Source organism: Petromyzon marinus, chromosome 52, assembly GCF_048934315.1.
Source record: "Petromyzon marinus isolate PM22_M1 ecotype Great Lakes invasive population chromosome 52, UKy_Petmar_22M1.pri1.0, whole genome shotgun sequence".
Classification (NCBI taxonomy): domain Eukaryota; kingdom Metazoa; phylum Chordata; class Hyperoartia; order Petromyzontiformes; family Petromyzontidae; genus Petromyzon; species Petromyzon marinus.
The window spans coordinates 3,790,631-3,814,527 of record NC_133718.1 but is presented as its reverse complement, the minus strand read 5'-3'; the positions used below and the strand labels follow the sequence as shown (position 1 = coordinate 3,814,527).

General features: G+C 42.4%; 18 non-coding genes across 18 annotated transcripts; all 18 read right to left on the bottom strand.

The window, feature by feature from the left end:
• Nucleotides 1-2,742: 2,742 nt before the first annotated feature.
• TRNAR-ACG (transfer RNA arginine (anticodon ACG)) lies at nucleotides 2,743-2,815 on the bottom strand. Its single transcript has one exon. It is a non-coding gene; the product is annotated as a tRNA-Arg (tRNA).
• Nucleotides 2,816-3,226: 411 nt separating this feature from the next.
• Nucleotides 3,227-3,314, bottom strand: TRNAY-GUA (transfer RNA tyrosine (anticodon GUA)). The gene is given in 2 exon segments: nucleotides 3,227-3,262; nucleotides 3,278-3,314. It is a non-coding gene; the product is annotated as a tRNA-Tyr (tRNA).
• A 2,053-nt stretch (nucleotides 3,315-5,367) lies between these two features.
• TRNAR-ACG (transfer RNA arginine (anticodon ACG)) lies at nucleotides 5,368-5,440 on the bottom strand. Its single transcript has one exon. It is a non-coding gene; the product is annotated as a tRNA-Arg (tRNA).
• A 408-nt stretch (nucleotides 5,441-5,848) lies between these two features.
• Nucleotides 5,849-5,937, bottom strand: TRNAY-GUA (transfer RNA tyrosine (anticodon GUA)). The gene is given in 2 exon segments: nucleotides 5,849-5,884; nucleotides 5,901-5,937. It is a non-coding gene; the product is annotated as a tRNA-Tyr (tRNA).
• Nucleotides 5,938-8,472: 2,535 nt separating this feature from the next.
• On the bottom strand, nucleotides 8,473-8,561 carry TRNAY-GUA (transfer RNA tyrosine (anticodon GUA)). Its single transcript is given in 2 exon segments — nucleotides 8,473-8,508; nucleotides 8,525-8,561. It is a non-coding gene; the product is annotated as a tRNA-Tyr (tRNA).
• A 2,043-nt stretch (nucleotides 8,562-10,604) lies between these two features.
• Nucleotides 10,605-10,677, bottom strand: TRNAR-ACG (transfer RNA arginine (anticodon ACG)). The gene has a single exon. It is a non-coding gene; the product is annotated as a tRNA-Arg (tRNA).
• Nucleotides 10,678-11,090: 413 nt separating this feature from the next.
• TRNAY-GUA (transfer RNA tyrosine (anticodon GUA)) lies at nucleotides 11,091-11,173 on the bottom strand. The gene is given in 2 exon segments: nucleotides 11,091-11,126; nucleotides 11,137-11,173. It is a non-coding gene; the product is annotated as a tRNA-Tyr (tRNA).
• A 476-nt stretch (nucleotides 11,174-11,649) lies between these two features.
• On the bottom strand, nucleotides 11,650-11,722 carry TRNAR-ACG (transfer RNA arginine (anticodon ACG)). The gene has a single exon. It is a non-coding gene; the product is annotated as a tRNA-Arg (tRNA).
• A 413-nt stretch (nucleotides 11,723-12,135) lies between these two features.
• TRNAY-GUA (transfer RNA tyrosine (anticodon GUA)) lies at nucleotides 12,136-12,223 on the bottom strand. Its single transcript is given in 2 exon segments — nucleotides 12,136-12,171; nucleotides 12,187-12,223. It is a non-coding gene; the product is annotated as a tRNA-Tyr (tRNA).
• A 2,037-nt stretch (nucleotides 12,224-14,260) lies between these two features.
• TRNAR-ACG (transfer RNA arginine (anticodon ACG)) lies at nucleotides 14,261-14,333 on the bottom strand. Its single transcript has one exon. It is a non-coding gene; the product is annotated as a tRNA-Arg (tRNA).
• A 408-nt stretch (nucleotides 14,334-14,741) lies between these two features.
• On the bottom strand, nucleotides 14,742-14,830 carry TRNAY-GUA (transfer RNA tyrosine (anticodon GUA)). The gene is given in 2 exon segments: nucleotides 14,742-14,777; nucleotides 14,794-14,830. It is a non-coding gene; the product is annotated as a tRNA-Tyr (tRNA).
• A 2,044-nt stretch (nucleotides 14,831-16,874) lies between these two features.
• Nucleotides 16,875-16,947, bottom strand: TRNAR-ACG (transfer RNA arginine (anticodon ACG)). The gene has a single exon. It is a non-coding gene; the product is annotated as a tRNA-Arg (tRNA).
• Nucleotides 16,948-17,360: 413 nt separating this feature from the next.
• Nucleotides 17,361-17,443, bottom strand: TRNAY-GUA (transfer RNA tyrosine (anticodon GUA)). Its single transcript is given in 2 exon segments — nucleotides 17,361-17,396; nucleotides 17,407-17,443. It is a non-coding gene; the product is annotated as a tRNA-Tyr (tRNA).
• Nucleotides 17,444-17,916: 473 nt separating this feature from the next.
• On the bottom strand, nucleotides 17,917-17,989 carry TRNAR-ACG (transfer RNA arginine (anticodon ACG)). Its single transcript has one exon. It is a non-coding gene; the product is annotated as a tRNA-Arg (tRNA).
• A 413-nt stretch (nucleotides 17,990-18,402) lies between these two features.
• On the bottom strand, nucleotides 18,403-18,490 carry TRNAY-GUA (transfer RNA tyrosine (anticodon GUA)). The gene is given in 2 exon segments: nucleotides 18,403-18,438; nucleotides 18,454-18,490. It is a non-coding gene; the product is annotated as a tRNA-Tyr (tRNA).
• Nucleotides 18,491-20,542: 2,052 nt separating this feature from the next.
• Nucleotides 20,543-20,615, bottom strand: TRNAR-ACG (transfer RNA arginine (anticodon ACG)). The gene has a single exon. It is a non-coding gene; the product is annotated as a tRNA-Arg (tRNA).
• A 412-nt stretch (nucleotides 20,616-21,027) lies between these two features.
• Nucleotides 21,028-21,115, bottom strand: TRNAY-GUA (transfer RNA tyrosine (anticodon GUA)). Its single transcript is given in 2 exon segments — nucleotides 21,028-21,063; nucleotides 21,079-21,115. It is a non-coding gene; the product is annotated as a tRNA-Tyr (tRNA).
• A 2,008-nt stretch (nucleotides 21,116-23,123) lies between these two features.
• TRNAR-ACG (transfer RNA arginine (anticodon ACG)) lies at nucleotides 23,124-23,196 on the bottom strand. Its single transcript has one exon. It is a non-coding gene; the product is annotated as a tRNA-Arg (tRNA).
• Between the last annotated feature and the right edge of the window lie 701 nt (nucleotides 23,197-23,897).

Below are 23,897 nucleotides of genomic sequence, written 5' to 3'. Positions count from 1 at the left end.
GACAGCTGCAAGACCACCTAGATTCTATGGTCTTCCAAAGATTCATAAGGAAGGCACCCCACTACGACCCATCGTATCCACGGTCAACTCCCCTACCTACAAGCTGGCACGTTTTATGTCGGATACCTTGCTACCTTTCACTGGCAAGACCTCCTCAGCAGTACTTAACTCGGCCCAATTGGTTTCTATGGTCAAGGACGTTGTTCTGTCCCCTGACGATATCCTTGTCAGCTTCGATGTGGTCTCCTTGTTCAACAAGGTCCCGGTACCTGATACCATTGATATAATTGAAAATTTGGTACAACATGGACTAAACCCCGAGGTACCTACTCTGGTCAGGCACTGCCTCACCAACACCTACTTTACTTGGGATGGTTCCTTCTACAAGCAAAATGAGGGTACTCCCATGGGTTCCCCCTTGTTACCAGTGATAGCCAATGTTTTCATGGAGAACTTTGAATCGGACGCCATCCAGACTTCCACCCTCAGACCTTCCCTGTCGAAGAGATATGTGGCTGACACCTTCGTTATTTGGCCACATGGCCTCCCAGCTCTGAACCTTTTACTACACCACATCAATTCCAGATATCCCGCCATCAAATTCACCATGGAAGTGGAGAAGGATGGCAGGCTACCATTCTTGGATGTTCTGTTTGAGAGGGGACCTGATGGCTCGTTGGGGCATTCTGTCTACAGGAAACCCACCCACACAGATTCCTACTTGAAACCTGATTCTCACCACCACCCAGCCCAAAAGAATTCTCTCATCAAAACTTTATACCACAGGGCTCATTGCAGTTCGGACCAACACCACCTGACCAGTGAATTAAAACATGTACACCTGGCCCTCAAAAGGAATGGATACTCTGACCGTACCATCCGCCAAGCTGTTTCTCCCTCCATACAGAAACAACCACTTGATACTCCGGTCAAAACCATCACACTACCATATATAGGATGCGTTACTAAAAAGATTTCCAAAATTCTAAACAAACACAAGATCCAGGTCCAGTTCAATACAGTACACAAAATTCGTGATCTGATCCCATCCGTGAAGGATGTCATTCCTGACTTACAGTACCCCGGGGTTTACAAATTGAGTTGTACCTGCGGTAATTGCTATATCGGGGAGACGAAACGACATGTCTCTGACCGAATTCGCGAGCACAAATCAGATTTGAAACACGACAGAATGAATTCTTCTGCCGTAGCTGATCACTGTTACAACGCTGTGGGTGATCACGATATAATTTTCTCCGATACCAAGGTTCTTTGCAAACCCACGGGTTTCTATCAGAGATTTGTTCACGAGGCAATTCAGATCTACAAAAACAGACACAATTTCAACCGAGAAGATGGTTTCAAATTAAGCAACCATTGGAAAGATGTTCTAAATCGAACTAAACATCAAACTAATTTTTCAATGGTACAGTATATTTTCAAGTAGTGGTACCCCAAACTTTCGCAGCTTAAAATCCCCTTTTCACACCGCCAGCATGTGGACGCTGCCGTGCCCCCTCGCCAGCCTGCACAGGTCGACCCCCTCCCTACCTTTCATCATGCTAAATCCGCCTATTAAAATGCAAATTGTTTATGCTAATTCCTTTGTCAAGGCAACTTAATCCCTCTCACACAGCTTAAAGGCCGTGGTCTAAGCTTTGCTCTGTTTCACTCCAGCGCAGTCTTCGAGACAGTCTGGTCCCTTCACCTGATGAAGGCCGCTTGTGTTGTGGCCGAAACGTCGTGATTCTTGTTGTTTTATTTTTTACCTACGTGACTTTACCGAATAGAACCAAAGAGTATGGATCCTTGCAGTCACGAAAGCTTCAAATCTAGAATAGGCGACAGCCCTTAATAAACTATTCGCGTCAGCCCCGACAACGTCTGCCCTCCGTGTTGTCATTTACACCATAACACAAGGATTCATGTCAGCATTAACCACAATACCTGCAGTCAAAATGCAAACAAAAAACATACTATGATAATATATGCATTGTCCTTGAAACTGTTTGGTCCACACCAAGGGACGGCTTTCTTTTGAGCCTCCACCCAATTGGTGCTCGACGAGACGACGCAAAACGGCATCACACAGATCGAAGACAATGCACTATCAAAGTAATGAGGGCTCGGGTGAGCATCTACATCATTATTGGCAAAGGAGGTCTAATGATATATTAAAATAATCAACTCCTTCGAGCCGGAGTCGAACCAGCGACCAGTACTCCGCTCTACCAACTGAGCTATCGAATGTGGCCTATGCAGTGTTTCATCACTTCACTATTAGTACGTACAGCAGCAGCAACGCAGAGGAAGACCTGCAACCCAGTAATTACACAGCGACAGTTCCTGTATACACATGTCTGACAACAGCTCATGAGCGTGGGGCAATGGATAACGCATCTGACTACGCTGATTAGGGATCACAAGATTGTAGGTTCGTTTCCTGTTTTAATTATCAATCTGCTTGTGGTGCAGAAGGAACGTTGTCCTGAACGTTGCCTTCGATGTATCTTTCCTCTTCAGACCATAAAATAATTGATGAATGTGTTGAGTGTTGTTGTTGACTCTGGTTGTGCATCACTGCCAACGCAGCAGCAGCCTCACCGAATAATTGGTATTATTTAAACTGACCAGAGTAAAATTACATGAAAGAACCATTCAACAGATGTCGGATCATTGTACCAACAATGTTGCGTGGTTGACAAAAATTATCGCACTTTTATTAAAAAATATATTTCACCACGAGCCAGGCAGGAGTCGAACCTACAATCTTCTGATCCGTAGTCAGACGCGTTATCCATTGCGCCACTGGCCCCAAGCTGTCTGCTGCCACCTCTCACATCGCCTATGGCAGTAGTCGTGACCGTGTAGGTGCCGAGTTGGGGGTGGCCGGCGATGAAGGCTCTGACTGCCCAGGGGCACAGCCTGCAGGGATGTAGTGCAACACGAACACCGGTGGAACTATCAGAATGTCTTCCTCACAGAACACGCGTGACAGACTGGGTCCACGTGTCGCACCACCAAATCCACCAAATCAAAATCAATGCATCTGTAGAAGAAAATCTGACAAATCCTACCAATGTCCTCTTTTCCTTAATGCATTTTAAGCCAACGTTCGGCCTAAAATAAATTTTCCAAATGTGCAGGTCATGCTTGTTGAGCATTTATTGTTAGAACAAATGGATGTATTTCATGATTGAGAAAAAAATATTAAAAATTACCAGCTTCCTTCGAGCCGGAGTCGAACCAGCGACCTAAGGATTTCAACCTCAACCAACTACAGTCCTCCGCTCTACCAACTGAGCTATCGAAGGTGACCTGTTCTGTGGTTTATCACTTCACTATTTTTTTTCAGTTTCAGTTTATTTCTTTGGTATAGCCCTGTGAGCCATTCGGCTCTTGAATCGGGTGCAACCACAACAACAAACAAAAATACGAACAAGAAAACATATTAAAGTAACTATGTGACTGTGCTAACAGAAAATCCATGAAAAAAAAACAGCAAAATATTCCTGAAAAAGCACCGTACACCAACGCTGTGTGCAAAAAATCCTAGTGGGATGCAAGTCAAACAACAACAAACACAAGATAACTTAGATTAAGGCCATCAGTCTAACTCCGTACTACAACAAAACAAACATGTCTAAACCAAAAAACTTTTCGAAATCACCAAAAAATGAAGCCCTAATTGCAATGTAACAGTGATCATAGGGACTGTGACCGATTTTTTTTACAATAAACTACATAAATAACATGTAACACCAAATCCTAGAGCCATAGCTGGCTGCATGAGTTACTCCAAAACAACAGAAGCATCAGTCGGAATATCAAATTTTTCAATACACCTTTAAGATCAGCACGCTAAATCAAAATACAGATAATACTTTGCAGCGTCATTCGGAGCGAAGCATTTTATTTTACGCCAATGAATAGCAGTGGCAACTACAGTATTGGTGTACAACTCCTCTAGTGCAGTTTTGAGAGAACATCTCATTGGTAGCGATTCAAGTTGCAGTTTATTGGCAATAGCATTCCAGACTCTGGGGGCATCAATAGCAAAGGCCCTTCCTCCAGTTTTTGTACGGCAATAGGGAATGTGAAGCTGGTAAATAAGCGAAGACCTGAGGTTAAATTTGTTCTTTGAAACAGAGAGGAGATCCAGCAGGTAGTCAGCGGATTTTTTTGTAAGTACATCGTGAATAAATAAGATCTGGTGCACAAGCCGTTGAACATTAAGATATGTTAAGTTTGACCCAATGTAGAGATCACAGTGGTGAGTCCTATATGGGCAGTTCAATGTAAATCTTAACGCCGAGTGATAGAGAGAATTAAGCTTCTTCAGTACATTACTTCGGACTGATTTATACACGATGTCACAGTAATCAAGTAGAGGCAGTATGGTACCTTTATCAATTCCAAACGGAACATAGGGGGGAAGCAGTGCTTTTGTCGATGCAGAAAACCCATTTATATTTTAGTTTTTTTTACCAATATAATCAATGTTATCTTCCAAAATGCAGTTGTGAATCCAGGATGACCCCGAGATACTTATAGATCTTGACTTGCTCTATTTGATAATTATTAAGGAATGAAATTGGGGAAAAATAACTTCCTGCTTTAGTCCCGGTGAGAAGCATAGCACCTTGGTTTTGGAGGTATTTAGGACTAGTTTAAGAGCAACTAGCTGATGTTGTAGTTTGTTGAAATCACCCTGGAGCTTAGCAATCACGTCATCCGGAGAGCGGCCAGCAGTAATCAGTATCGTGTCATCTGCAAAAAGATTTACCCTGGAATGATCCAGTTCAGTGCCCAAGTCATTGACATAAAGAGAGAACAAAAGGTGGCCGAGGATGGAACCCTGTGGAAACCATTTTGTTATCTTAACACTGTTTGACCTCCAACCATCTGTGAATACAGCAGCAGCAATACAGAGGAAGATCTGCAACCCAGTAATTACACAGCTACAGTTACTGTATAGACATGTCTAACAAAATCTCATGAGAGTGGGCCAGTGGGTCAATGGATAATGCGTCTGAATATGCTGATTACGGATCACACAATTGTAGTTTCGTCTCCTGTTTGTTTATCAATCTGCTTGTGGTGAAGAAGGAACGTTGTCCGGAACGTTGCCTTCGATGTATTTTTCCTCTTCAGGCCACAGAATAATGTGTTGAGTGTTGTTATTGTTGACTCTGGTTGTGCATCACTGCCAACGCAGCAACAGCCTCACCGAATCATTGGTATTTTTTAAACTGACCAGAGTAAAATTACATCATAGAACCATTCAACAGATGTCGGATTATTGTACCAGCAATGTTTCGTGGTTTAAACAAATATACGCACTTGTATTAAAAATATATTTCACCACGAGCCAGGCAGGAGTCGAACCTACAATCTTCTGATCCGTAGTCAGACGCGTTATCCATTGCGCCACTGGCCCCGTGCTGTCTGCTGCCACCTCTCACATCGCCTATGGCAGAAGTCGTGACCGTGTAGGTGCCTAGTTGGGGGTGGCTGGCGATGAAGACTCTGACTGCCCAGAGGCACAGCCTGGAGGGATGTAGTGCAGCACGAACACCGGTGGAACTATCAGAATGTCTTCCTCACAGAACACGCGTGACAGATCTGGGTCCACGTGTCGCTCCACCAAATCCACCAAATCAATGCATCTGTAGAAGAAAATCTGACAAATCCTACCAATGTCCTCTTTTCCTTAGTGCATTTTAAGCCAACGTTCGGCCCAAAATAAATTTTCCAAATGTGCAGGTCATGCTTGTTGAGCATTTATTGTTAGAACAAATGGATGTATTTCATTATTTGGAAAAAAAGATGTTAAAAATAACCGACTTCCTTCGAGCCGGAGTCGAACCAGCGCCCTAAGGATTTCAACCATCAACCAACTACAGTCCTCCACTCTACCAACTGAGCTATCGAAGGTGACCTGTGCAGTGTTTTATCACTTCACTATTTTTTTCAGTTTCAGTTTATTTCTTTGGTATAGCCCTGTGAGCCATTCGGCTCTTGAATCGGGTGCAACCACAACAACAAACAAAAATACGAACAAGAAAACATTAAAGTAACTATGTGACTGTGCTAACAGAAAATCCATGAAAAAAACAGCAAAATATTCCTGAAAAAGCACCGTACACCAACGCTGTGTGCAAAAAATCCCAGTGGGATGCAAGTCAAACAACAACAACCACAAGAAAACTTAGATTAAGGCCATCAGTCTAACTCCGTACTACAACAAAACAAACATGTCTAAACCAAAAAACTTTTCGAAATCACCAAAAAATGAAGCCCTAATTGCAATGTAACAGTGATCATAAGGACTGTGACCGATTTTTTTACAATAAACTACATAAATAAAATGTAACACCAAATCCTAGAACCATAGCTGGCTGTATGAGTTCCTCCACAACAACAGAAGCATCAGTCGGAATATCACATTTTTCAATGCACCTTTAAGATCAGCACGCTAAATCAAAATACAGATAATACTTTGCAGCGTCATTCGGAGCGAAGCATTTTATTTTATTTTACGCCAATGAATAGCAGTGGCAACTACAGTATTGGTGTACAACTCCTCTAGAGCAGTTTTGAGAGAACATCTCATTGGTAGCGATTCAAGTTGCAGTTTATTGGCAATAGCATTCCAGACTCTGAGGGGCATCAATAGCAAAGGCCCTTCCTCCAGTTTTTGTACGGCAATAGGGAATGTGAAGCTGGTAAATAAGCGAAGACCTGAGGTTAAATTTGTTCTTTGAAACAGAGAGGAGATCCAGCAGGTAATCAGCGGATTTTTTTTGTAAGTACATCGTGAACAAATAAGATCTGGTGCACAAGCCGTTGAACATTAAGATATGTTAAGTTTGACCCAATGTAGAGATCACAGTGGTGAGTCCTATATGGGCAGTTCAATGTAAATCTTAATGCCGAGTGATAGAGGGAATTAAGCTTTTTCAGTACATTACTTCGGACTGATTTATACACGATGTCACAGTAATCAAGTAGAGGCAGTATGGTACCTTTTATCAATTCCAAACGGAACATAGGGGGGAAGCAGTGCTTTTGTCGATGCAGAAAACCCATTTATATTTTAGTTTTTTTACCAATATAATCAATGTTATCTTCCAAAATGCAGTTGTGAATCCAGGATGACCCCGAGATACTTATAGATCTTGACTTGCTCTATTTGATAATTATTAAGGAATGAAATTGGGGAAAAATAACTTCCTGCTTTAGTCCCGGTGAGAAGCATAGCACCTTGGTTTTGGAGGTATTTAGGACTAGTTTAAGAGCAACTAGCTGATGTTGTAGTTTGTTGAAATCACCCTGAAGCTTAGCAATCACGTCATCCGGAGAGCAGCCAGCAGTAATCAGTATCGTGTCATCTGCAAAAAGATTTACCCTGGAATGATCCAGGTCAGTGCCCAAGTCATTGACATAAAGAGAGAACAAAAGGGGGCCGAGGATGGAACCCTGTGGAAACCATTTTGTTATCTTAACACTGTTTGACCTCCAACCATCTGTGAATACAGCAGCAGCAATACAGAGGAAGATCTGCAACCCAGTAATTACACAGCTACAGTTACTGTATAGACATGTCTAACAAAATCTCATGAGAGTGGGCCAGTGGGTCAATGGATAATGCGTCTGAATACGCTGATGACGGATCACACAATTGTAGTTTCGTCTCCTGTTTGTTTATCAATCTGCTTGTGGTGAAGAAGGAACGTTGTCCGGAACGTTGCCTTCGATGTATTTTTCCTCTTCAGGCCACAGAATAATGTGTTGAGTGTTGTTATTGTTGACTCTGGTTGTGCATCACTGCCAACGCAGCAGCAGCCTCACCGAATCATTGGTATTTTTTAAACTGACCAGAGTAAAATTACATCATAGAACCATTCAACAGATGTCGGATTATTGTACCAGCAATGTTTCGTGGTTTAAACAAATATACGCACTTGTATTAAAAATATATTTCACCACGAGCCATGCAGGAGTCGAACCTACAATCTTCTGATCCGTAGTCAGACACGTTATCCATTGCGCCACTGGCCCCGTGCTGTCTGCTGCCACCTCTCACATCGCCTATGGCAGAAGTCGTGACCGTGTAGGTGCCTAGTTGGGGGTGGCTGGCGATGAAGACTCTGACTGCCCAGAGGCACAGCCTGGAGGGATGTAGTGCAGCACGAACACCGGTGGAACTATCAGAATGTCTTCCTCACAGAACACGCGTGACAGATCTGGGTCCACGTGTCGCTCCACCAAATCCACCAAATCAATGCATCTGTAGAAGAAAATCTGACAAATCCTACCAATGTCCTCTTTTCCTTAGTGCATTTTAAGCCAACGTTCGGCCCAAAATAAATTTTCCAAATGTGCAGGTCATGCTTGTTGAGCATTTATTGTTAGAACAAATGGATGTATTTCATTATTTGGAAAAAAAGATGTTAAAAATAACCGACTTCCTTCGAGCCGGAGTCGAACCAGCGACCTAAGGATTTCAACCATCAACCAACTACAGTCCTCCGCTCTACCAACTGAGCTATCGAAGGTGACCTGTGCAGTGTTTTATCACTTCACTATTTTTTTCAGTTTCAGTTTATTTCTTTGGTATAGCCCTGTGAGCCATTCGGCTCTTGAATCGGGTGCAACCACAACAACAAACAAAAATACGAACAAGAAAACATTAAAGTAACTATGTGACTGTGCTAACAGAAAATCCATGAAAAAAACAGCAAAATATTCCTGAAAAAGCACCGTACACCAACGCTGTGTGCAAAAAATCCCAGTGGGATGCAAGTCAAACAACAACAACCACAAGAAAACTTAGATTAAGGCCATCAGTCTAACTCCGTACTACAACAAAACAAACATGTCTAAACCAAAAAAACTTTTAGAAATCACCAAAAAATGAAGCCCTAATTGCAATGTAACAGTGATCATAGGGACTGTGACCGATTTTTTTTTACAATAAACTACATAAATAACATGTAACACCAAATCCTAGAGCCATAGCTGGCTGCATGAGTTATTCCACAATAACAGAAGCATCAGTCGGAATATCAAATTTTTCAATGCACCTTTAAGATCAGCACGCTAAATCAAAATACAGATAATACTTTGCAGCGTCATTCGGAGCGAAGCGTTTTATTTTACGCCAATGAATAGCAGTGGCAACTACAGTATTGGTGTACAACTCCTCTAGAGCAGTTTTGAGAGAACATCTCATTGGTAGCGATTCAAGTTGCAGTTTATTGGCAATAGCATTCTAGACCCTGGGGGCATCAATAGCAAAGGCCCTTCCTCCAGTTTTTGTACGGCAATAGGGAATGTGAAGCTGGTAAATGAGCGAAGACCTGAGGTTAAATTTGTTCATTGAAACAGAGAGGAGATCCAGCAGGTAGTCAGCGGATTTTTTTGTAAGTACATCGTGAATAAATAAGATCTGGTGCACAAGCCGTTGAACATTAAGATATGTTAAGTTTGACCCAATGTAGAGATCACAGTGGTGAGTCCTATATGGGCAGTTCAATGTAAATCTTAAGGCCGAGTGATAGATGGAATCAAGCTTCTTCAATACAGTACTTCGGACTGATTTATACACGATGTCACAGTAATAAAGTAGAGGCAGTATGGTACCTTTTATCAATTCCAAACGGAACATAGGGGGGAAGCAGTGCTTTTGTCGATACAGAAAACCCATTTATATTTTAGTTTTTTTACCAATATAATCAATGTTATCTTCCAAAATTCAGTTGTGAATCCAGGATGACCCCGAGATACTTATAGATCTTGACTTGCTCTATTTGATCATTATTAAGGAATGTAATTGTGGAAAAATAACTTCCTGCTTTAGTCCCGGTGAGAAGCATAGCACCTTGGTTTTGGAGGTATTTAGGACTAGTTTAAGAGCAACTAGCTGATGTTGTAGTTTGTTGAAATCACCCTGGAGCTTAGCAATCACGTCATCCGGAGAGCGGCCAGCAGTAATCAGTTTCGTGTCATCTGCAAAAAGATTTACCCTGCAATGATCCAGGTCAGTGCCCAAGTCATTGACATAAAGAGAGAACAAAAGGGGGCCGAGGATGGAACCCTGTGGAAACCATTTTGTTATCTTAACACTGTTTGACCTCCAACCATCAGTGAATACAGCAGCAGCAATACAGAGGAAGACCTGCAACCCAGTAATTACACGGCTACAGTTACTGTATAGACATGTCTAACAACAGCTCATGAGCGTGGGCCAGTGGGTCAATGGATAATGCGTCTGAATATGCTAATTACGGATCACACAATTGTAGTTTCGTCTCCTGTTTATTTATCAATCTGCTTGTGGTGAAGAAGGAACGTTGTCCTGAACGTTGCCTTCGATGTATTTTTCCTCTTCAGGCCACAGAATAATTGATGAATGTGTTGAGTGGTGTTGTTGTTGTTGTTGACTCTGGTTGTGCATCACTGCCAACGCAGCAGCAGCGTCACCAAATAATTAGTATTATTTAAACTGACCAGAGTAAAATTCCATGAAATAACCATTCAACAGACGTTGCGTGGTTTAAACAAATATAAGCACTTGCATTAAAAGATAAATTTCACCACGAGCCAGGCAGGAGTCGAACCTACAATCTTCTGATCCGTAGTCAGACGCGTTATCCATTGCGCCACTGGCCCCATGCTGTCTCCTGCCACCTCTCACATCGCCTATGGCAGTAGTCGTGACCGTGTAGGTGCCGAGTTGGGGGTGGCCGGCGATGAAGACTCTGACTGCCCAGGGGCACAGCCTGCAGGGATGTAGTGCAGCACGAACACCGGTGGAACTATAAGAATGTCTTCCTCACAGAACACGCGTGACAGACCGGGTCCACGTGTCGCTCCACCAAATCCACCAAATCAAAATCAATGCATCTGTAGAAGAAAATCTGACAAATCCTACCAATGCCCTCTTTTCCCTAGTGCATTTTAAGCCAACGTTTGGCCCAAAATAAATTTTCCAAATGTGCAGGTCATGCTTGTTGAGCATTTATTGTTAGAACAAATGGATGTATTTCATTATTTGGAAAAAAAGATATTAAAAATAACCAACTTCCTTCGAGCCGGAGTCGGACCAGCGACCTAAGGATTTCAACCTAACTACAGTCCTCCACTCTACCAACTGAGCTATCGAAGGTGACCTGTTCTGTGTTTTATCACTTCACTATTAATACGTACAGCAGCAGCAATGCAGAGGTAGACATGCAACTCAGGAATTACACAACTCCAGTTCCTGGAAAGACATGTTTAACAAGAACTAATTTGCGTTGGGCAATGGATAACGCATCTAGCTACGCTCATTACGGATCACAAGATTGTAGGATCGACTCCTGTTTTAATTATAAATCTGCTTGTGGTGAAGAAGGAACGTTGTCCTGAACGTTGCCCGCGATGTAATTTTTCCTCTTCAGGCCACCGTATAATTGATGAATGTGTTGAGTGTTGTTGTTGTTGTTGACTCTGGTTGTCCACCACTGCCAACGCAGCAGCAGCGTCACCAAATAATTAGTATTATTTAAACTGACCAGAGTAAAATTCCATGAAATAACCATTCAACAGACGTTGCGTGGTTTAAACAAATATTCGCACTTGTATTAAAAATATATTTTACCACGAGCCAGGCAGGAGTCGAACCTACAACCTTCTGATCCGTAGTCAGACGCGTTATCCATTGCGCCACTGGCCCCAAGCTGTCTGCTGGCACCTCTCACATCGCCTATGGCAGTAGTCGTGACCGTGTAGGTGCCGAGTTGGGGGTGGCCGGCGATGAAGACTCTGACTGCCCAGAGGCACAGCCTGCAGGGATGTAGTGCAACACGAACACCGGTGGAACTATCAGAATGCCTTCCTCACAGAACACGCGTGACAGACTGGGTCCACGTGTCGCTCCACCAAATCCACCAAATAAAAATCAATGCATCTGTAGAAGAAAATCTGACAAATCCTACCAATGCCCTCTTTTCCTTAGTGCATTTTAAGCCAACGTTCGGCCAAAAATAAATTTTCCAAATGTGCAGGTCATGCTTGTTGAGCATTTATTGTTAGAACAAATGGATGTATTTCATTATTTGGAAGAAAAGATATTAAAAATAACCAACTTCCTTCGAGCCGGAGTCAAACCAGCGACCTAAGGATTTCAACCTCAACCAACTACAGTCCTCCGCTCTACCAACTGAGCTATCGAAGGTGACCTGTTCTGTGTTTTATCACTTCACTATTTTTTTTCAGTTTCAGTTTATTTCTTTGGTATAGCCCTGTGAGCCATTCGGCTCTTGAATCGGGTGCAACAACAACAACAAACAAAAATACGAACAAGAAAACATTAAAGTAACTATGTAACTGTGCTAACAGAAAATCCATGAAAAAAACAGAAAAAATATTCCTGAAAAAGCACCGTACACCAACGCTGTGTGTAAAAAATCCCAGTGGGATGCAAGTCAAACAACAACAACAACAACCACAAGAAAACTCAGTCTAACTCCGTACTACAACAAAACAAACATGTCTAAACCAAAAAACTTTTCGAAATCACCAAAAAATGAAGCCCTAATTGCAATGTAACAGTGATCATAGGGACTGTGACCGATTTTTTTACAATAAACTACTTAAATAACATGTAACACCAAATCCTGGAGCCATAGTTGGCTGCATTAGTTATTCCACAACAACAGAAGCATCAGTCGGAATATCAAATTTTTCAATGCACCTTTAAGATCAGCACGCTAAATCAAAATACAGATAATACTTTGCAGCGTCATTCGGAGCGAAGCATTTTATTTTATTTTACGCCAATGAATAGCAGTGGCAACTACAGTATTGGTGTACAACTCCTCTAGAGGAGTTTTGAGAGAACATCTCATTGGTAGCGATTCAAGTTGCAGTTTATTGGCAATAGCAATCCAGACTCTGGGGGCATCAATAGCAAAGGCCCTTCCTCCAGTTTTTGTACGGCAATAGGGAATGTGAAGCTGGTAAATAAGCGAAGACCTGAGGTTAAATTTGTTCTTTGAAACAGAGAGGAGATCCAGCAGGTAGTCGGCGGATTTTTTTGTAAGTACATCGTGAATAAATAAGATCTGGTGCACAAGCCGTTGAACATTAAGATATGTTAAGTTTGACCCAATGTAGAGATCACAGTGGTGAGTCCTATATGGGCAGCGCAATGTAAATCTTAAGGCCGAGTGATAGAGGGAATCAAGCTTCTTCACTACAGTACTTCGGACTGATTTATACACGATGTCACAGTAATCAAGTAGAGGCAGTATGGTACCTTTGATCAATTCAAAACGGAACATTGGGGGGAAGCAGTGCTTTTGACGATACAGAAAAGCTATTTATATCTTTGTCTTTTTACCAATATAATCAATGTGAGCTTCAAAATTCAGTTGTGAATCCAGGATGACCCCAAGATACTTATAGATCTTGACTTGCTCTATTTGACAATTATTTAAGGAATGTAATTGGGGAAAAATAACTTCCTGCTTTCGTCCCGGTGAGAAGCACCTTGGTTTTGGAGGTATTAAGGACTAGTTTAAGAGCAACTAGCTGATGTTGCAGTTTGTTGAAATCACCCTGGAGCTTAGCAATCACGTCATCCGGAGAGCGGCCAGCAGTAATCAGCATCGTGTCATCTGCAAAAAGATTTACCCTGCAATGATCCAGGTCAGTGCCCAAGTCATTGACATAAAGAGAGAACAAAAGGGGGCCGAGGATGGAACCCTGTGGAAACCATTTTATTATCTTAACACTGTTTGACCTCCAACAATCTGTGAATACAGCAGCAGCAATACAGAGGAAGACCTGCAACCCAGTAATAACACAGCTACAGTTACTGTATAGACATGTCTAACAACAGCTCATGAGCGTGGGCCAGTGGGTCAATGGATAATGCGTCTGAATACGCTGATTACGGATCACACAATTGTAGTTTCGTCTCCTGTTTATTTATTAATCTGCTTGTGGTGAAGAAGGAACGTTGTCCTCGATGTACTTTTCCTCTTCAGGCCACAGAATAATTGATTAATGTGTTGAGTGTTGTTATTGTTGACTCTGGTTGTGCATCACTGCCAACGCAGCAGCAGCCTCACCAAATCATTGGTATTTTTTAAACTGACCAGAGTAAAATTACATCATAGAACCATTCAACAGATGTCGGATTATTGTACCAGCAATGTTTCGTGGTTTAAACAAATATACGCACTTGTATTAAAAATATATTTCACCACGAGCCAGGCAGGAGTCGAACCTACAATCTTCTGATCCGTAGTCAGACGCGTTATCCATTGCGCCACTGGCCCCGTGCTGTCTGCTGCCACCTCTCACATCGCCTATGGCAGAAGTCGTGACCGTGTAGGTGCCTAGTTGGGGGTGGCTGGCGATGAAGACTCTGACTGCCCAGAGGCACAGCCTGGAGGGATGTAGTGCAGCACGAACATCGGTGGAACTATCAGAATGTCTTCCTCACAGAACACGCGTGACAGATCTGGGTCCACGTGTCGCTCCACCAAATCCACCAAATCAATGCATCTGTAGAAGAAAATCTGACAAATCCTACCAATGTCCTCTTTTCCTTAGTGCATTTTAAGCCAACGTTCGGCCCAAAATAAATTTTCCAAATGTGCAGGTCATGCTTGTTGAGCATTTATTGTTAGAACAAATGGATGTATTTCATTATTTGGAAAAAAAGATGTTAAAAATAACCGACTTCCTTCGAGCCGGAGTCGAACCAGCGACCTAAGGATTTCAACCATCAACCAACTACAGTCCTCCGCTCTACCAACTGAGCTATCGAAGGTGACCTGTGCAGTGTTTTATCACTTCACTATTTTTTTCAGTTTCAGTTTATTTCTTTGGTATAGCCCTGTGAGCCATTCGGCTCTTGAATCGGGTGCAACCACAACAACAAACAAAAATACGAACAAGAAAACATTAAAGTAACTATGTGACTGTGCTAACAGAAAATCCATGAAAAAAACAGCAAAATATTCCTGAAAAAGCACCGTACACCAACGCTGTGTGCAAAAAATCCCAGTGGGATGCAAGTCAAACAACAACAACCACAAGAAAACTTAGATTAAGGCCATCAGTCTAACTCCGTACTACAACAAAACAAACATGTCTAAACCAAAAAAACTTTTAGAAATCACCAAAAAATGAAGCCCTAATTGCAATGTAACAGTGATCATAGGGACTGTGACCGATTTTTTTTTTACAATAAACTACATAAATAACATGTAACACCAAATCCTAGAGCCATAGCTGGCTGCATGAGTTATTCCACAATAACAGAAGCATCAGTCGGAATATCAAATTTTTCAATGCACCTTTAAGATCAGCACGCTAAATCAAAATACAGATAATACTTTGCAGCGTCATTCGGAGCGAAGCGTTTTATTTTACGCCAATGAATAGCAGTGGCAACTACAGTATTGGTGTACAACTCCTCTAGAGCAGTTTTGAGAGAACATCTCATTGGTAGCGATTCAAGTTGCAGTTTATTGGCAATAGCATTCTAGACCCTGGGGGCATCAATAGCAAAGGCCCTTCCTCCAGTTTTTGTACGGCAATAGGGAATGTGAAGCTGGTAAATGAGCGAAGACCTGAGGTTAAATTTGTTCATTGAAACAGAGAGGAGATCCAGCAGGTAGTCAGCGGATTTTTTTGTAAGTACATCGTGAATAAATAAGATCTGGTGCACAAGCCGTTGAACATTAAGATATGTTAAGTTTGACCCAATGTAGAGATCACAGTGGTGAGTCCTATATGGGCAGTTCAATGTAAATCTTAAGGCCGAGTGATAGATGGAATCAAGCTTCTTCAGTACATTACTTCGGACTGATTTATACACGATGTCACAGTAATAAAGTAGAGGCAGTATGGTACCTTTTATCAATTCCAAACGGAACATAGGGGGGAAGCAGTGCTTTTGTCGATACAGAAAACCCATTTATATTTTAGTTTTTTTACCAATATAATCAATGTTATCTTCCAAAATTCAGTTGTGAATCCAGGATGACCCCGAGATACTTATATATCTTGACTTGCTCTATTTGATCATTATTAAGGAATGTAATTGGGGAAAAATAACTTCCTGCTTTAGTCCCGGTGAGAAGCATAGCACCTTGGTTTTGGAGGTATTTAGGACTAGTTTAAGAGCAACTAGCTGATGTTGTAGTTTGTTGAAATCACCCTGGAGCTTAGCAATCACGTCATCCGGAGAGCGGCCAGCAGTAATCAGTTTCGTGTCATCTGCAAAAAGATTTACCCTGCAATGATCCAGGTCAGTGCCCAAGTCATTGACATAAAGAGAGAACAAAAGGGGGCCGAGGATGGAACCCTGTGGAAACCATTTTGTTATCTTAACACTGTTTGACCTCCAACCATCTGTGAATACAGCAGCAGCAATACAGAGGAAGACCTGCAACCCAGTAATTACACGGCTACAGTTACTGTATAGACATGTCTAACAACAGCTCATGAGCGTGGGCCAGTGGGTCAATGGATAATGCGTCTGAATATGCTGATTACGGATCACACAATTGTAGTTTCGTCTCCTGTTTATTTATCAATCTGCTTGTGGTGAAGAAGGAACGTTGTCCTGAACGTTGCCTTCGATGTATTTTTCCTCTTCAGGCCACAGAATAATTGATGAATGTGTTGAGTGGTGTTGTTGTTGTTGTTGACTCTGGTTGTGCATCACTGCCAACGCAGCAGCAGCGTCACCAAATAATTAGTATTATTTAAACTGACCAGAGTAAAATTCCATGAAATAACCATTCAACAGACGTTGCGTGGTTTAAACAAATATAAGCACTTGCATTAAAAGATAAATTTCACCACGAGCCAGGCAGGAGTCGAACCTACAATCTTCTGATCCGTAGTCAGACGCGTTATCCATTGCGCCACTGGCCCCATGCTGTCTCCTGCCACCTCTCACATCGCCTATGGCAGTAGTCGTGACCGTGTAGGTGCCGAGTTGGGGGTGGCCGGCGATGAAGACTCTGACTGCCCAGGGGCACAGCCTGCAGGGATGTAGTGCAGCACGAACACCGGTGGAACTATAAGAATGTCTTCCTCACAGAACACGCGTGACAGACCGGGTCCACGTGTCGCTCCACCAAATCCACCAAATCAAAATCAATGCATCTGTAGAAGAAAATCTGACAAATCCTACCAATGCCCTCTTTTCCCTAGTGCATTTTAAGCCAACGTTTGGCCCAAAATAAATTTTCCAAATGTGCAGGTCATGCTTGTTGAGCATTTATTGTTAGAACAAATGGATGTATTTCATTATTTGGAAAAAAAGATATTAAAAATAACCAACTTCCTTCGAGCCGGAGTCGGACCAGCGACCTAAGGATTTCAACCTAACTACAGTCCTCCACTCTACCAACTGAGCTATCGAAGGTGACCTGTTCTGTGTTTTATCACTTCACTATTAATACGTACAGCAGCAGCAATGCAGAGGTAGACATGCAACTCAGGAATTACACAACTCCAGTTCCTGGAAAGACATGTTTAACAACAACTAATTTGCGTTGGGCAATGGATAACGCATCTAGCTACGCTCATTACGGATCACAAGATTGTAGGATCGACTCCTGTTTTAATTATAAATCTGCTTGTGGTGAAGAAGGAACGTTGTCCTGAACGTTGCCCGCGATGTAATTTTTCCTCTTCAGGCCACCGTATAATTGATGAATGTGTTAAGTGTTGTTGTTGTTGACTCTAGTTGTCCACCACTGCCAACGCAGCAGCAGCGTCACCAAATAATTAGTATTATTTAAACTGACCAGAGTAAAATTCCATGAAATAACCATTCAACAGACGTTGCGTGGTTTAAACAAATATTCGCACTTGTATTAAAAATATATTTTACCACGAGCCAGGCAGGAGTCGAACCTACAATCTTCTGATCCGTAGTCAGACGCGTTATCCATTGCGCCACTGGCCCCTAGCTGTCTGCTGGCACCTCTCACATCGCCTATGGCAGTAGTCGTGACCGTGTAGGTGCCGAGTTGGGGGTGGCCGGCGATGAAGACTCTGACTGCCCAGAGGCACAGCCTGCAGGGATGTAGTGCAACACGAACACCGGTGGAACTATCAGAATGCCTTCCTCACAGAACACGCGTGACAGACTGGGTCCACGTGTCGCTCCACCAAATCCACCAAATAAAAATCAATGCATCTGTAGAAGAAAATCTGACAAATCCTACCAATGCCCTCTTTTCCTTAGTGCATTTTAAGCCAACGTTCGGCCAAAAATAAATTTTCCAAATGTGCAGGTCATGCTTGTTGAGCATTTATTGTTAGAACAAATGGATGTATTTCATTATTTGGAAGAAAAGATATTAAAAATAACCAACTTCCTTCGAGCCGGAGTCAAACCAGCGACCTAAGGATTTCAACCTCAACCAACTACAGTCCTCCGCTCTACCAACTGAGCTATCGAAGGTGACCTGTTCTGTGTTTTATCACTTCACTATTTTTTTTCAGTTTCAGTTTATTTCTTTGGTATAGCCCTGTGAGCAATTCGGCTCTGGAATCGGGTGCAACAACAACAACAAACAAAAATACGAACAAGAAAACATTAAAGTAACTATGTAACTGTGCTAACAGAAAATCCATGAAAAAACCAGAAAAAATATTCCTGAAAAAGCACCGTACACCAACGCTGTGTGTAAAAAATCCCAGTGGGATGCAAGTCAAACAACAACAACAACAACCACAAGAAAACTCAGTCTAACTCCGTACTACAACAAAACAAACATGTCTAAACCAAAAAACTTTTCGAAATCACCAAAAAATGAAGCCCTAATTGCAATGTAACAGTGATCATAGGGACTGTGACCGATTTTTTTACAATAAACTACTTAAATAACATGTAACACCAAATCCTGGAGCCATAGTTGGCTGCATTAGTTATTCCACAACAACAGAAGCATCAGTCGGAATATCAAATTTTTCAATGCACCTTTAAGATCAGCACGCTAAATCAAAATACAGATAATACTTTGCAGCGTCATTCGGAGCGAAGCATTTTATTTTATTTTACGCCAATGAATAGCAGTGGCAACTACAGTATTGGTGTACAACTCCTCTAGAGGAGTTTTGAGAGAACATCTCATTGGTAGCGATTCAAGTTGCAGTTTATTGGCAATAGCAATCCAGACTCTGGGGGCATCAATAGCAAAGGCCCTTCCTCCAGTTTTTGTACGGCAATAGGGAATGTGAAGCTGGTAAATAAGCGAAGACCTGAGGTTAAATTTGTTCTTTGAAACAGAGAGGAGATCCAGCAGGTAGTCGGCGGATTTTTTTGTAAGTACATCGTGAATAAATAAGATCTGGTGCACAAGCCGTTGAACATTAAGATATGTTAAGTTTGACCCAATGTAGAGATCACAGTGGTGAGTCCTATATGGGCAGTTCAATGTAAATCTTAACGCCGAGTGATAGAGGGAATCAAGCTTCTTCAGTACATTACTTCGGACTGATTTATACACGATGTCACAGTAATCAAGTAGAGGCAGTATGGTACCTTTTATCAATTCCAAACGGAATATAGGGGGGAAGCAGTGCTTGTGTCGATACAGAAAACCCATTTATATTTTAGTTTTTTTACCAATATAATCAATGTTATCTTCCAAAATTCAGTTGTGAATCCAGGATGACCCCGAGATACTTATAGATCTTGACTTGCTCTATTTGATAATTATTAAGGAATGAAATTGGGGAAAAATAACTTCCTGCTTTAGTCCCGGTGAGAAGCATAGCACCTTGGTTTTGGAGGTATTTAGGACTAGTTTAAGAGCAACTAGCTGATGTTGTAGTTTGTTGAAATCACCCTGGAGCTTAGCAATCACGTCATCCGGAGAGCGGCCAGCAGTAATCAGTTTCGTGTCATCTGCAAAAAGATTTACCCTGCAATGATCCAGGTCAGTGCCCAAGTCATTGACATAAAGAGAGAACAAAAGGGGGCCGAGGATGGAACCCTGTGGAAACCATTTTGTTATCTTAACACTGTTTGACCTCCAACCATCTGTGAATACAGCAGCAGCAATACAGAGGAAGACCTGCAACCCAGTAATTACACAGCTCCAGTTACTGTATAGACATGTCTAACAACAGCTCATGAGCGTGGGCCAGTGGGTCAATGGATAATGCGTCTGAATACGCTGATTACGGATCACACAATTGTAGTTTCGTCTCCTGTTTGTTTATCAATCTGCTTGTGGTGAAGAAGGAACGTTGTCCTGAACGTCGCCTTCGATGTATTTTTCCTCTTCAGGCCACAGAATAATTGATTAATGTGTTGAGTGTTGTTGTTGAATCTGGTTGTGCATCACTGCCAACGCAGCAGCAGCCTCACCAAATAATTAGTATTATTTAAACTGACCAGAGTAAAATTACATGAAATAACCATTCAAAAGATATCGGATCATTGTACCAACAATGTTGCATGGTTGACAAAAATGATCGCACTTGTATTAAAAAACAGATCTCCCCACGAGCCAGGCAGGAGTCGAACCTACAATCTTCTGATCCGTAGTCAGACGCGTTATCCATTGCGCCACTGGCCCCAAGCTGGCTGCTGCCACCTCTCACATCGCCTATGGCAGTAGTCGTGACCGTGTAGGTGCCGAGTTGGGGGTGGTCGGCGATGAAGACTCTGACTGCCCAGAGGCACAGTCTGCAGGGATGTAGTGCAACACGAACACCGGTGGAACTATCAGAATGTTTTCCTCACAGAACACGTGTGACAGACTGGGTCCACGTGTCGTTCTGCCAAGTCCACCAATTCAAAATCAATACATCTGTAGAAGAACATCTGGCAAATCCTACCAATGCCCTCTTTTCCTTAGTGCATTTTAAGCCAACGTTTGGCCCAAAATAAATGTTCCCAATGTGCAGGTCATGCTTGTTGAGCATTTATTGTTAGAACAATTAGATGTATTTCATTATTTGGAAAAAAGATATTAAAAATAACCAACTTCCTTCGAGCCAGAGTCGAACCAGCGACCTAAGGATTTCAACCTCACCCAACTACAGTCCTCCGCTCTACCAACTGAGCTATCGAAGGTGACCTGTGCAGCGTTTTATCACTTCACTATTTTTTTTCAGTTTCAGTTTATTTCTTTGGTATAGCCCTGTCAGCCATTCGGCTCTTGAATCGGGTGCAACCACAACAAACAACAAACAAAAATACGAACAAGAAAACATATTAAAGTGAATATGTGACTGTGCTAACAGAAAATCCACGAAAAAAAACAGCAAAATATTCCTGAAAAAGCACCGTACACCAACGCTGTGTGCAAAAAATCCCAGTGGGATGCAAGTCAAACAACAACAACCACAAGGAAACTTAGATTAAGGCCATCAGTCTAACTCCGTACTACAACAAAACAAACATGTCTAAACCAAAAAAGTTTTCGTAACAGAGATCATAGGGACTGTGACCGATTTTTTTTACAATAAACTACATAAAGAACATGTAACACCAAACCCTAGAGCCATAGCTGGCTGCATGAGTTACTCCACAACAACAGAAGCATCAGTTGCAGTATCAAAATTTTCAATGCACCTTCAAAATACAGATAATACTTTTCAGCATCATCCGGAGCGAAACATTTTATTTTATTTTACGCCAATGAATAGCAGTGGCAACTACAGTATTGGTGTACAACTCCTCTAGAGCAGTTTTGAGAGAAGATCTCATTGGTAGCGATTAAAAGTTGCAGTTTATTGGCAATAGCATCCCAGACCCTGGGGGCATCAACAGCAAAGGCCCTTCCTCCAGTTTTTGTACGGCAATAGGGAATGTCAAGCTGTTAAATGAGCGAAGACCTGAGGTCAAATTTGTTCTTTGAAACAGAGAGGAGATCCAGCAGGTAGTCAGCGGATTTTTTTGTAAGTACATCGTGAATAAATAAGATCTGGTGCACAAGCCGTTGAACATTAAGATATGTTAAGTTTGACCCAATATAGAGATCACAGTGGTGAGTCCTATATGGCCAGTTCAATGTAAATCTTAAGGCCGAGCGATAGATGGAATCAAGCTTCTTCAGTACGGTACTTCGGGCTGATTTATGCACGATGTCACAGTAATTAAGTAGAGGCAGTATAGTAGCTTTTATCAATTCCAAACGGAACATAGGGGGGAAGCAGTGCTTTTGTCGATACAGAAAACCCATTTATATTTTTGTCTTTTTACCAATATAATCAATGTGATCCTCAAAATTTAGTTGTGAATCCAGGATGACCCCAAGATACTTATAGATCTTGACTTGCTCTATTTGATAATTATTAAGGAATGTAATTGGGGAAAAATAACTTCCTGCTTTAGTCCCGGTGAGAAGCACCTTGGTTTTGGAGGTATTCAGGACTAGTTTAAGAGCAACTAGCTGATGTTGTAGTTTGTTGAAATCACCCTGGAGCTTAGCAATCACGTCATCCGGAGAGCGGCCAGCAGTAATCAGTATCGTGTCATTTGCAAAAAGATTTACCCTGCAATGATCCAGGTCAGTGCCCAAGTCATTGACATAAAGAGAGATCAAAAGGGGGCCGAGGATGGAACCCTGTGGAAACCATTTGTTATCTTAACACTGTTTGACCTCCAACCATCTGTGAATACAGCAGCAATACAGAGGAAGACCTGCAACCCAGTAATTACACAGCTACAGTTACTGTATAGACATGTCTAACAACAGCTCATGAGCGTGGGCCAGTGGGTCAATGGATAATGCGTCTGAATATGCTGATTACGGATCACACAATTGTAGTTTCGTCTCCTGTTTATTTATCAATCTGCTTGTGGTGAAGAAGAAACGTTGTCCTGAACGTTGCCTTCGATGTATTTTTCCTCTTCAGGCCACATAATAATTGATGAATGTGTTGAGTGTTGTTATTGTTGACTCTGGTTGTGCATCACTGCCAACGCAGCAGCAGCCTCACCAACTAATTGGCATTATTTAAACTGACCAGAGTAAAATTACATGAAAGAACCATTCAACAGATGTCGGATTATTGTACCAACAACGTTGCGTGGTGTAAACAAAGATACGCACTTGTATTAAAAATACATTTCACCACGAGCCAGGCAGGAGTCGAACCTACAATCTTCTGATCCGTAGTCAGACGCGTTATCCATTGCGCCACTGGCCCCAAGCTGTCTGCTGCCACCTCTCACATCGCCTATGGCAGTAGTCGTGACCGTGTAGGTGCCGAGTTGGGGGTGGCCGGCGATGAAGACTCTGACTGCCCAGAGGCGCAGCCTGCAGGGATGTAGTGCAGCACGAATTCCGGTGGAACGATAAAAATCCCTTCCTCACAGAACACGTGTGACAGACTGGGTCAACGTGTTGTTCCACCAAGTCCACCAAATCATAATCAATGCATCTGTCGAAGAACATCTGACAAATCCTACCAATGCCCTCTTCTTCCTGGTGCATGTGAAGACAACGTTTGTCCCAAAATAAATGTTCCTAATTTGCAGGTCATGCTCGTTGAGCCTTAATTGTTTGAACAATTTTATGTACAGCATGATTTGTAAAAATATATTAAAATATAATAATAGGGGTTTTCTCCTTTTTTGGCAACAAAACTTAAACCTTTTTTTACAAGTGTTGAGGAGTAGAGGGGTGACGGAATGTCACACTCGCCTCTGGAGGAGTGACGTCATGTCCCCTCGGGGTATTTGAGGGAGGAACCGTGACGTGTTCGGTGTCTTCGCGAGGAGCCGGGGTTGTGAGCGGTAGGGAAGTGTGGACCGAGGGTAGGGGGGCTACTTGACCCGGCTGGCCGAGTTGGTCAGCGCTGTGGGTAGAGCCCGTTAGCCTGGGGGGGGGGGGGGGGGGGCGTAGGGG